Genomic DNA, 13,706 nt, shown 5'->3' with positions numbered 1-13,706 from the left:
CAGGAACTCTGTGTTTCCTCCAATACTGCCTTATTTGAAGAGTGCAAACTTTCATGTTTTAAATGGCCCAAAAAATGGTTGGGTAATAAGTGGTGGGTGCCATAGCCAGGAAGCCTGCTTCTCAGCATTTGTGCAGACTTGCCACATGAAAGCAGGAACAATATAAACCAAGGCACCCATCTTGGGGCTTCCAGATGGCCCTCACCAATCAACAGAGAGTTAGACTAGTCCACACCTCCCAAGGGGGGATCGAGCTCAGGATTCCTTCGCAGGATCAGCCTCAGAAGAAGCTGCTTCTGCAAGGGTGGGCTGAAGAAGTAAGTCTTGTCCTCAGAAAGTGGCAGATACTGAGGTTAAAAATCTCACACAAGGTTCAAAATATCAAGAAGGGAATTAAGGAGATCCCCACTTGCTGGGGTCAAAGTCAAGCTATGAAGATTGGAGCACAAGCAAGCAGGCAGGGGGTCAAGGGTGGGACTGCGAGAGTGAAGGAGAATTACTGGCTTTCAGAGGTTCATCAATGCGGTGTTTTTCAACTATTTTTAGTGGATGAGCTCTTTATAAATGAAAGATATGCAACCCTAACCCAAAAACAGATTTTTCAATTGGTTATTAGTAAATCAGTACATTTACTAATTATAAAGACAACTGATAAGAACAACAATTTAATTTTAGTAAGATGAAAATTTGAAGTAGAGGGTGACCATTGCAATTTTCTATCATTCTCAGCTTCCAATTTATTTCAATATTTTGTCTTGATTCTACTGTTTCAAAAGAAAAAAACAATCCTGGTCTCAGGGACAAATTGCTGCAAATGATAGTAGCTATTTTTAACCAATTGTTTTATAACGAAGATAATCTTCAATTAGCCAGCAATGGTAGGAAAAGCTTCATTCTGAAATCCAAGGGGGGGAGGGAGATTAAATATATTGAAGGACAAAACTGCATAATCACGAAAAGAGAGAATCCTTTAGCTGAAAAATTCCCAGCCAAGATCTACTAACATTTACCACTTGATTTCACAGATTGGCATGTGCTAGAAGCATGGGCCAGTTGGCCTATCTTAAAAGTTTCTTTCTGTGTGGAGTGGACATAAGAGCCGAAGAGGCCTCTGGTGGGGAACTGATGAACAACCCAAGAATTCAAGTTAAGAAGAAAGAAACTACCTAATCCATACCAGCAAATAGCTTAAAAGAGTGGTAGAAAGAAGCAAAAAATGTAGAATCTGACAGATTCAAGACAAAACCTCAGATAGATCATTTATCTGACTTTGGGCACATTATTTACAATTTCTGAGCCTAAGTATTCTTATCCATAAAACTGGGATACTAATGTTCTTCCACTGGATTGTAAAAATATTAAATGAGATGCAAACGTACAAGCCTGGCCATTTAGTCCAATAACTAAGAACAAGGATGGAATGACCCTGACCTGAGTGAGGGGACATGGAAGCCCATTGGTCATCTCTGGGGGACCTGATCTAGACCTAGGAAGATCTTGGGAGCAGGCCCTCATCAGGTGGAGAGGAGAGGGAGGAGACAGTGGAGCTCACTTGGTTCTTCCTGCCTCCATGGGGATTGATACAGAGGACAGAGCCCAAATGAAGAGCTGAAGAAGGTAGAGGCTGAAGGCCTCAAAGACCAGAACATGCTAGCAACAAACACAGGCAAGTCCAAGGAGGACCCCTGTGTCCCAGTGATCACTCTTCTGTGAATTCCTCCGCATGTAGATTTTTACAAATAGACATACCCAACTTACCCTCCACCCAAAGTCTACAGAGAATTGCAGCACCCATGCCAGACTCTTCAGCAGACCAGGCAGAAAGGGACCACATGAGGGCAATGCTGCTTGGTGTCAACCCTAACCCTATACTCTGAACTCATGCACCATGAGGTCACCACTTCATCAGTGGAAGTTCTGGGTACCTCTCCCTGTTCAAAATCAAGGTTCTATGTTCTCCTCTCTTTTCCCAAATTAAAATAGCTGCTTGCTCCCATTCACACATAGGCTTCCTAGAGTAATTCCTTCCTGTATTCAATCCCATTGGAATCTCTTATTTAAATGGGATCCTCATTTCTCTTTTGCCCTAAGATACTTACCACCATGATAGCCAGCTAACTCCCTAAGTCCACCCCCACATTGGCCAGGTCTCTCCAACCCCAACTGGAGATGGACGGAGATGAGATGAAAGGGGAGATTCTTCAGGGAGAGGAAGAAAGCAAAGCCCCAAACACTGCAGCCTTCCCTAGGAAACACCCTTCAATTTCACCTGATACATTCCCTCAGGCAGGATTCAATGAATCCCCTAGGTGCTCTTTACTCCCATACTGCTGATCTGTGACTCAAAGCTTCAAGTCCCATGAGCGAAGGGCCTCATAGGCATGTGGCTTCTTGTTGAAACAATATACCAAAGGAGAGAGAGTCCATACCCCCTCCTAAAGGATCTCTTAACACGCTTATGTAAAGATCACTGATTCTCAGAGATCATTGTCCTAGTGACAGGGAGCTATAATTGATTATTGTGACTTGGATGCCTAGAGAATGATTCATTAAGGCCCCACCATCTCTGTCATTTTTAATGGGAAGGGTTGGGTAGTATGTAAACACAATTATGACAGGCAAGGAGAGAACAAACAGACCAAAGAGAGAGAGAGAACCACAGAGGTCCCTGCAAGGTGAAGACTTTCTTTCCCAGAAGTTTAAGAGAACTCTTTCAGAGATGCCCTTCCAACAATTGTCCTGACCCAGTGCTACAACAAGGCCTGAGCAGTGCCACACCACCTTCCCAGGCATCTCTGAATGCCAACAGAGCTCCACAATAGATAATTAAATGAGTGACTGGGGTATTATGGTGGCACTATCTTTGAAGTGTACTTGCTTTTCCTGGAAGATGTCTTACAGCAGAATTTATGGTCATGCTAAGCTTTATAGAGGGTACACTCCAGGTCAGTGACTGATGTGCTCCAGTCTTTATCCTCACTTTACAAAGAAGATCACAGTGAACCCCAAGGAGCTTGACTCCTTGTTACATGAAATCATCTCACTGTGATCTCCAGGAGAAAGTCATATCTTAGTCATCTTGAATCTATCTCATTTTCTAGCACCATGCCTGGCACGTATTGGGTACTCTATATGGTTTACTGAAGTACTAGAATTGGGATGTGTAACTGCTATTACCAGCTTTACCAAGACACTCACTTTTCTTCTTAATATTTGAATTGACCATTTAAGTCTTACCCAAGTAATCAGGATATCCAGATTCTCTTCCTTTGGATTTTCTCTGCCTAGAATTGTCCATGTTCATTCGAACCAAAAGGGTTACTTCAACTTTCAAACACCAAGTAAACCGAGAACCTGAGAATCACATTTATCCACCACTGAAAGCCCAGGTTTTGACTGCTATGGCTTTTGTTTTGGCCACATTGATTCCTTTCAAAAATAGATATATCCTAAAGGCACACCAGTGATAACACCCTGTCGGGTCCAGCTCCCTATGCAAACAGTACTTTCTTCAAAAGGAACAATCCCATCTACTCCAGAGTTGGGCTTGGCCAAGGATGTCCCAAGCTTGGTTTCCTAAGGTCTTTGTTTTACCCTCATATGTTCAGCTATTGTTCCCCGGAACTAGGAGCTCCTAGCCTTAGCCTAACTCTATACCCAATCCAGCCCTTCCGCCCTCCTCCCTGCAGTGCCTGGCAGTCCATAGCCCTGGCCCTGAGCCTGGGTCCAGAGCAAATTCCACTGAGTTCTCCCTGGGAACATATGGTTTGGAGGAAACTTAGCCCAAACGCTCTCAATCCAATCTTGTTCCCAAAATTGTTCCCAAAAAGAAAACTTAGAGTTTCAATCCTTTCCTCCTTTCCTCCTAAAGGAAGATTTTTGCCACTACACAAATTACCCCACAGCAACCCAATCCACTAGTGCTAGGAGGGACTGACTTGGTGAAGCCACAAGAGTTGGCCTTACGCTTACATTACAGAGTCCTCACTCAACTGTTTTCTGAAAGGAATAAGATCTGCTCCAAAATGTTTTCCTGATTCCACCTAGAAAGAAAAGCACAGGAGTTGGCAACTTTTAAATGGAGATTTCTCTACTTTTTCCTTCTTCATTTCTTAAGATCTAAAGTTTTAAATTAACCATGCTTTCCAGTCTAGGGCACATTATTATCGTTAGTCTGCACACATTCTCTTTTAATAATTTCTCCCCCTTAATGCCCATTTCTGACTCATTGCCCTCCTAACCCCTAATGCTAACCTTAATCCTAACCCTACCCCAGCATGGAGACTATTCTCATGTGTTTAACGCACCTTGTGTCTATGTTTTCTTGTAAAGTATGCATTGTATTGTACACACATGGAATGGTGCTACGGATCTCATTCTATTTTCTACTTTTTAACTCAGTACTATATTTTAAGGTCCACCAATATTTAGCCCCACTGTCCTAGGGCATACTACCTTGTCATATGCAAACATTTTAACTATCCACTCCCCCAGTGATGAGATACTGGGCTGCCTTCAACATCTTTCCCCATAAACAACACTGCAATGCCTCTCCTCACGTAGGTCACATACAGACCTAGGTGAGCCGGATTAGAATAGGTGTATATTTATTTAGCTAAACCTTGCCACACTGCTCTGCTGAATGTCTCCAGCAGAGCAGGAATGTTATTTTATATGCCTATACTCCCTGACACATGGCATTATCAAATTTTAGAATTTTAGCCAGAATAACAAGTATAAAGTCCTATCTCGTTATTGTTTAATTTTCATTTAAGTTGAATCTCTTCATTTACTTATTAGCCTTTGAGGTCTTTTCTCTGTCAAATTGGTGATTCATATCTTTGGCCCATTTTTCCACTGAGATTGTCTCTTTTCCATATTGATTTTTAGGAGTCCTTTTTATGTCCTACAAATTAATATCTTATCTTGTCACCAGGAATGTTATCCTGGTTGTTAAACTGTTTTTAACTTGATTCATGACGTCCTTAAATTTGACATGATCAAATCCATCAACTTTTCTGCCTTGTGCACTGTGTTTAATGGTTTTATTTAAGAAGTTCTTTCTCCCTCTCGACCTTAAAAGTATTCTCCTATATTTTCTTCAACTAAGACTATGGTATTTCCTTCAACATCAAAGTCTTTCCTCCATCTGAAATTCACCTTTGTACGTTAATGTTTATTTATTTTTATATTGTGAAGCAGTTTTCCCAAATCCAACTATTAAATTACTTATCTTTAAGCCCCTCACGCCTGTCCTCAATCTGTTGTGCCAGTTTTCTGGAATATTAAGTTCCCAGATGTAATAAATACATGTGTAGATGGATATACATATATAATATCTGTACATATAGATTATAAAGAAATATGTACACTCTATGGAGATGATATAGATGTTCAGATACAGATGTTTCAGATACAGATATAGATCTGCAAATACATAGATGCATGTCTATCTCTGAGTTCTCTATTCTGTTCCATTGGATTATTTGCTGAACATGTCTTAATATCTGGCAAATAAATATTCCCTTTTCTTTATTTTTTTAAAATTCACTTAACTATTCATGGACCGGATTTCTTCCATATATTTTTAAAAATATGTTTATCAAGTCCTTCAAAATATCCCACTGGAATTTTAAATGAGATTATATTGAATTTGCAAATTAATCAGAGCAGAAAACAGCTTGATAATATTAACTCATTCCATACAAGAATAAGGAATGTCTCCATTTAAGCAAATCATCTCCTATGCACTCTAATAGAATTTAACATTTTTCTAGAAATAGAAATCCTGTATACTCTTGATTAAACCTACTCCTAAATATTCTGTAGGTTTCATTGACTTATGGAAGATTACCTTATTATTATGCTTTTTAAAAGACTTTGTTTATTCATTTATTTGAGAGAGTGTACAAGTGTACCAACGGCGGGGAGGAGCAGAGGGAGAGGGAGAAGTCAACTCTCCGCTGAGCAAGGAACCCCCCATGGGGCTCGATCCCAGAACCCTGGGTTCACGACGAGCCAAAGTCAGATGCTTAACTGACTGAGCCACCCAGGCTTTCTGCTCCTTATTATATTTTTAAATGATTGTTGATTATTGCTGATGAAAAATCATGTTAAATATACTTAAGCTGACTTGGGATCCAGCAAACTTGTTGAACTTTCTTATTACTTCTCATAGTTTCTATTTTGGGGAGGGTGGTTCTATTTTTTTTTTTTTTAATAAAAGCTTATTTCAGTTTTATCTTAACAATTACCTCACAGTGACAGCAAATATTCCTTCTGGGAATCCTTTTTTTTTTTTTTTTCCTTTTTCACATACGAAGATTATAGATTCAAAAAGCTAAATAAATTATGTTTTTAAAAATAACTACTTTGTGAATAATCAGAAACAAGAAAAAAGATGTAACTGCATTTTAATATGGAACATGTTCTCCATAGGAGCTAAAACTGGAAGTAGATACTGACTTGGCTCTTAGAAGAGCTGTGAATACTGTTTAGAGTAAACTTTTGTTTATGAGTTGTAGAGATGATGTTACACATCAGTGATAAAATTAAGACACAAAGGTTATACCAGGGTTCATAAACATGGGTCTTTCAGCAGCTCATGTCAGGAAAACATCTTGTGGAAAGATGCTGCAGTTACACTTGCTACACAGAAACACCAATGGTTGTTTTTGTGCACAAGGACAGTCACTCAGCCTGAGTCACCAGGGCAGGACAGTAACTACTCCCAAGAAATGTCAGATGGCACACTCTTTCTTCTTCCTAGGTCCATAGCTCCATATCCTTCATCCTCTGTCCTCTTTGCTCCTGTGGCTACAGTACATACACGTTAAAGTTACCCTGACTGGAAATATTTGTGAAAAATGTTCCCAGTTCATTGAACTTTGGTCAGTTTTCAAGCAGTGGCAGATGTTTCCCCTGTGCTATTCAGAGCCTTCCCTCATGTTTCCATAAGCAGGAAGAACCCTGAAGTAAACGAGTGCTCTCTCTCATTAAAGGCAGGAATATCATACACCAAAAGCAAACTCAGTCTGGATGGAATGAATATGTTACATGTCCCAAGATCCTTCTGTGGATTTTGAAACGATGGTGGCAATCTCAATCACATGGAGGCCATTTGGAATAGTTCTATTCTTTCTCTGGAATAGTCATATTCAATCAGAAAAGGCTGATTATTTTTACAGCCTATCAAAGAGCAGATGGAAAGCCTCCGTGGCTCCACCCAACAGCAAACACGAAGAGTCCATTCCCATCCTCAACAAGGGGCTTAGAATCACCCCACTTTGGAGTGGGCTGGGGCCACCATCACCAAAGCCAGCTCCCTGAGGCCTGAGCTGGGGCAAAAGGGAAGGAGTGACTGGGACTTGGACAAGAATCTTGCTCAGCTCTTTTAAAATAGACCCATGCTGCCACCTGGTTCCCATTAAAGCCTCGAGACAGGGAGACTTGCCCACTGAGGCACCCAGGTGGAAGAATGAGGCTGAGGCCCTTGTGCTTGGAGCCCAGAGAATGTTCCCAGCATATCACAATTACAGAAACATCTGTGCCCAACAGCTTGCAGCTGAACTGCTGTGAAAATTTACAGTGTTCGATTGCTTTCAGAATTTCTCACTTCTCAGCCTGAGGCAGGGTGGTCTCAAGGCTGCCAGTGAGTTGCTGCAGGAAGTGAGAGAGATCACAAATTTCCAGTGTTTGGATGAAATGTGGCATAAGGGTGTGAGGGGTGAGCCCAGGGCCCTGAATGCTGTGGATGTCCATAACTGAGCATTTCTCTTTTTTTAATTTAAATTTTGTTAGTTAACATACAAGGCAATATTGGTTTCAGGAGCAGAATTCAGTGATTCATCACTTACATACAACACCCGGTGCTCATGACCACAAGTACCCTCTATAATCCCCATCACCCATCTAACCCATCCCATACCCACAACCCTCCATCAATCCTCAGTTTGCTATCTAACACTAAGAGTCACTTATGGCTTGTTTCCTTTTTTTCTTTCCCCCTCCCCATATGTTCATCTGTTTTCTTTCTTAAATTCCACATATTAGTACGATCATATGGCATTTGTCATTCTCTGACTTATTTCACTTAACATCTCTATCCATGTCACTGCAAATGGCAAGATTTCATTCTTTTTGATGACTAAATAATATTCCATTGTATGTTGGGTATGTGTGTATATATATATATACGCATATATGTACACATATATGTGTATATATGCTGATGGACACTTGGACTCTCTGTAGTTTGGTTATTGCTGATAATGCTGCTATAAATGTTGGGGTGCATGTACCCTTTCAAATCTATATCTTTGTATCCTTTGGGTAAATACCTAGTAGCACAATTGCTGAACTGTAGGGCAGTTCTATTTTTAATATTTGAGGAAGCTCCATACTGTTCTTCAGAATGCATACGCATTTGCATTCCTACTAGCAGTGCAAGAGGGTTTCCCTTTCTCAGCATCCTCATCAACACCTGTTATTTCTTGTGTTGTTAATTTTAGCCATTCTGATCTATGTGAGGTGGTATCTCATCATGGTCTTGAATTGTATTTCCCTGATGATGAATGATGTTGAGCATCTTTTCATGTGTCTGTTAGCTATCTGGATATCTTCTTTGGAAAAGTGTCTATTCATGTCTTCTGCCCATTTCTTACCTGGATTATTTGTTTTTTGAGGATTGAGTTTGATAAGTTCTTTATAGATTTAGGACACTAACCCTTTATCAGAGATGTTGTTTGTCAACTAAGCATTTCTTTCTTCCTTTCTATTCAATCAACATATACTTCCTGAGCATGGTGTGAACCTACCATCCAAATGTGATTAAGAGTTGGTCCTCAAAAAGCCAATAACTTGTAAATAACCAATGGTTAAAAGTCATTCAAATAATTTATTATTTATGTTGAAACCACAAGACAACAGTAAAAAGCTAATGATAAAAAAGCTATACTAAATGTAAACAGATTTGAGAGAACAATATAGAAGAGCACTACTCTAAGGTCCTCAAACAAGCAACAATAGCATCACCTGGTAGCTTATTAGAAATGTAAATTCTCTAACTTCCACCCCAAACCTACTCTCCGGGAATAGGGCTCAGGAATCCATGTATTAAAAATCTCTCCAGAAAATGAGTGGGAAATATCAGAGAGGGTTATAGGACATGAGAGACTCCTAACTCTGGGAAACGAACAAGGAGTAGTGGAAGGGGAGGTGGGCGGGGGGATGGGGTGACTGGGTGACGGGCACTGAGGGGGGCACTTGACGGGATGAGTACTATACAAAAAAATAAAATAAACAATAAATAATAAATAAAAATAAAAATCTCTCAGGTGATACTGGCTAAACCTTCAGAAGCAATGATCTAGAATATACACAAAACCAAAAATCAATCCTAGGCGAACAAATTACCCAAAACAATCCAACTTGACTTTTCCAGGGGACCAGGGGAAACAGGCAAGAAGGACAAACTGCACGGTGCAGTGTAGCAAAGGGTCATGGCACTCAGTGGTGAGAGCAGATTAGGATTTACAGCAGTAGTAGCAACAGCTAGCCAAAGGAGGAATCCATAAAGTCTTGGAGAATTACAGAGATTGCATGAGGATATTTTCTTAAAACACTTAGCGAGTGTTAATAGATGATATCATACAAAGACCTCTCAACAATTAGAGGATAAACAATTCAAGGATAAGACTGTGCATGGTTGGAAAAATTGGCTAACAAGGCCTCTGTCACAATTTACACAACATCCCCACAACTATTACTACCATCTTCTATGCTACGAACCAAGGATTTTCACTTTTTCCTACTTTTAAATATTGTAACCCATTTGTGATGGTTAATTTTATACGTCAACTTGACTAGGCCACAGGGTGTCCAGGTATTTGTTAAACAATATTCAAGGTATATCTGTGAGGGTATTTCTGGTTGAGACGAACATTTGAATCAGTAGACTTAGTAAAGCAGACTGACCTCATTAACATTGGTGGGTCTCATCCAATCTGTCGAAGGCCTGAACAGCACAAAAAGTGAGAGTAAGAGAGAATTCTCTTTCTGCTTCTCCTTGAGCTGGGACATCAGTGTATTCTGCTACTTTTAGACTAAAGATCTTGGGAGTCCTTAGCCTCCATAATCACCTGAGCCAATTCCTTATAATAAATCTCTTTGTGAAAAAAAATTAAAAAATAAATCTCTTTATGTATAAATATATATATACATATAAACACATATACACACATATATACATACATATGTATATATAGATATGTGTTTGTATCTATGTATGTGTGTGTGCATGGATGTATGTATACATATATTTTTTTTCTATTGTGCCTGTTTCTCTGGAGATTCCAAACTAATACACCATTGTTAAAATAATATTTTACCTGGCTGGAATCAAAATGCATAGGAATCAGCTGCTCCAGTTGAGAAGTACACTGGGCCTCCAAACTCTTCTATTTCCAGCTTTGAGAGGATTCAAGAGATTTTAAACCATGAAGTTAAAGAAACTTGTGTGTGCTCTTGATTCTAATTTACTATCTTCAACAAGCTCACACATACTCCTTGCCCATCCTAGCTCCATCCTCGTCAGCCATGTAGAAATAGAGGTGACCAGTTTCAAAATCATTTAAACCATCTTTTATAACCTCTCTATGAAAGCCAAGGGTTCCCATTTTCAGTGTATTCACATGCATCTTTGAGAGAGAAAGAGTTTAATAATCCAGTCTTGTGAAAATTGGGCTCAATTTTCTGACCTGATCCAGAGCCCTGTTCTGAGGCCTGCAGAAGACAGAAGTAAGACACTCCATAAAACAAACCTCTCTGTTGAAGATAGAAACTACACAAAGGCAATGTGCTTTCAAAAGACTTCTACAATCACCGTCACCACCCTCAATCAGGCATTACATACTACCTGTGATGCAAAAGTTCTTATCATAGCTACTTGGCACTTTTATATTGAGTTGGGCCTCTGACATTAGAGCAATGTTGGATGCTTAATACATAGCCAAAACTTGGACCTTCTGATTTCCATTGCATCACATTTTTCCTCCCTTATCAGCTTTATTAAGGTATAATTGACAAGTAAAAAATTCATATATGTACAATGTGATGTTTGATAGCTGTATACATTGTGAAATGATTACAACAAATAGGCAAATTAACTTATCCATCACTTCACATCATTACCAGTTTGTTCATGGTTAGAAAACTTAAGATCTACTCTCTTAGGAAGTCTCAAATAGCAAGAGTAGACTATAGTCACCATGCTAATTTCAAATGACTTATCTTCAAGTTAGTAATTCTTTCATCTGCATTATCAAGACTATTGTTGAAGCTCTCTCTTGAGGTTTTTCAGTTCAATCATGTATTCTTCAGTTTCAGAATTTGTTTTTTATGATTTTTATTTATCAAATTTCTCACGTCACTCAAATATTGTTTCCTTGATTTTGTTTGGTCACCTGTGTTCTCTTGCATCTTGTTCAGCTTCTTAGGCAACTTACAGATTTCCATGTTTTGTGGTTGCTGAGTTTTTATTAGTTTCCTTTGATAGTGTCACATTTACCTGCTTTTCAATGATGTAGATAGCCTTGCATTGGAGTCTTTGGTGGAAAAAAACACCTCTTCTAGCCTTTACAGACTGGTTTTAGCAGATAAAGATTTCCTGTTAGATCTCTGGGTGTTCGGAGTCTCTCTGGTGTTGCAGTTGAGTAGGGTTGGAACCAGGTCATGTGGCTGCTGCTGGAACCACAGTTGGCTGACTTGTTATCAGGAGCTTAGGTGGGTATGGATCATTCCTGGTCCCTAAGATGACAGAACTGCCTCTGGGACCTTGGTCAGTAAGGCTGGAACTGGGACAAGGGTCCACTTCAGGGTCTACAGATGGGTCTAGAGACAGAGGGGATTGTTATCAGGTATGCAGAAAGGTACCGTTCCCACCATGTTCCAGGGAGGGCTCCTACTTCATCACTGGATAGATCCCTGGGTGGGGGTAAGATTGGCCCCAGACCACAGGAGAGTACTGCTCAAACCAAGTTACAGAGCTGCTTCAGGCTCCATAGCCAGGACCATGGCCTGCAGGTCTGCCTCTAGGAATACATTTCCCGCTGGATCTCTGGTAGGCAGGACCAATCTCAGACTATGGCTGAGAGAGGCTACAGCCAGGTCACGAGTTGCATCAAAGTCCACAGCCAAGACAGGTCAGTTGGCCTGCAATCCAAGGCACAGAGGGGTGTGGATCTTCCCAGTTCCCTTGGCAGATAGTACTGGCAGATGGCCTTGGCAGGACCAAGGACAAACAGGGCTGTTGCCAAGTCCACAGAGGGATGGGGCTGTTTCTAAGTTATAATTAGGACCAGGGTTGGCAAGCCTGCAACATGAGTGTGTGGCTTCCCTCTCTAAATGGCTCTCCTTGGTCTTGGGTTCCACTGGGGTTTCACGACATATTCCCTATATCCCAAAGTTGCCACAAAGGCACTTTTGTGCATTGATGGCTGCCAAATTGTTGTTGCTGTTGGAGGATACAAGTGGGGAACTTCCTGTTATAACACCTTGCTGTCATCTCATTTTTCTGTTTGGTTTGGAGATCTCTGATCTGGTAAAAGATAAGATGATGTAGGAGCAGATATTGTCAACTGCACAAAAAATTTTAGTTGCTCCTGTATGATTCTTGGTCTATATCAAAGTATAATATTAGATTTGATAATGCATATTGGGGTTCTTTTTTGGTGGTTTAGGTTTGGCTTTTCATTGGTTAATTGGTTCATTGGCTTGGGGGAATTTTGTTTTGATTTGTTGTTGCTTTTAAAACCATCAACCTGAACTAAAACATGAGTTAGAAACAGAGCAATGAAGAGGCATGTAATAAATTACCTTAAAAATAAACTATGATCATGTATTTTAACTTTGTAGAAATAGGCTAGGCTATTAATTTAGGCTCCTAGGCTTTAATTTTTTTTTCTTGATTCCACTACCAGTGAGGAACAACAGAAAAAGAGAAGAGAGGAGAACTCTCATGGCATCTTTGACAGAAAAATCTGGATTCTAACCAGTCATAAATATGTGTCTAACATAAATAATTGAGGGGATAGAAATAGAAGAGAGAGAATTTATTTTTAATTGTCAACAGGAATTTAAAAATAATCAATGAACTTCAGAAAACTTTCTTGGGCTATTCTATGAGAGACTTTTCCTGCACTGTCCTTGACCTAAGAGGGCCATAGCTGAAATCAATCCCTAAGACATACAGTATGTTTTAAAGAAAGGAATGCAACATGTGAAAGCAGAGAGTTAACAGTGGAAAAATATCACACTTTGAATCACAGAGCATATAACTATAAAGGCATTAGAGGGCTTTCAGAATAGTCCCCCATTTAATACATAGAGAAGATGAAACTGTAAGAGGAGAAGTGGACCAAAACAAGGCAAAAAAAAAAAAAATAGGCACTTTACCTAAGAGGAACTTTAACTAACTATAAACATATGTAAAGTTGCTCAATTTCATTAGAAATGAAATTTGCCAGCTAAAACAGTAATAAAATACATTTAACACCACCATACTGGCAAAATACTTAAAATCTGACAATACCAAGTGTTGGTGAAGATGTGGAAAACAACCAGACAATAAGTAGGTTACAACAAATTTAGAAAGCAGTTGGGCATAAAATTAAACACACATAACTATGTCCATCCCAAAATTAGGTGTA

At 39.7% G+C, this 13,706-nt stretch overlaps 1 protein-coding gene across 27 annotated transcripts in view; it reads right to left on the bottom strand.

The window, feature by feature from the left end:
- Window positions 1–13,706, bottom strand: part of LOC144281191 (uncharacterized) — a 388,757-nt gene that overhangs the window by 345,345 nt on the left and 29,706 nt on the right. For 3 of the 27 annotated variants that reach the window (XR_013349694.1, XR_013349679.1, XR_013349673.1), the window contains exon 4: window positions 3,967–4,043. The exons of the other annotated variants lie outside the window; for them this stretch is intronic. The gene's annotated coding sequence lies outside the window, so the exon portion shown is untranslated. The remainder of the gene's footprint in view (window positions 1–3,966; window positions 4,044–13,706) is intronic. 27 annotated transcript variants of the gene reach the window in all.

Source organism: Canis aureus, chromosome 12 (assembly GCF_053574225.1).
Source record: "Canis aureus isolate CA01 chromosome 12, VMU_Caureus_v.1.0, whole genome shotgun sequence".
NCBI classification, from domain to species: domain Eukaryota; kingdom Metazoa; phylum Chordata; class Mammalia; order Carnivora; family Canidae; genus Canis; species Canis aureus.
This window is presented reverse-complemented; position numbering and strand designations above follow the sequence as displayed.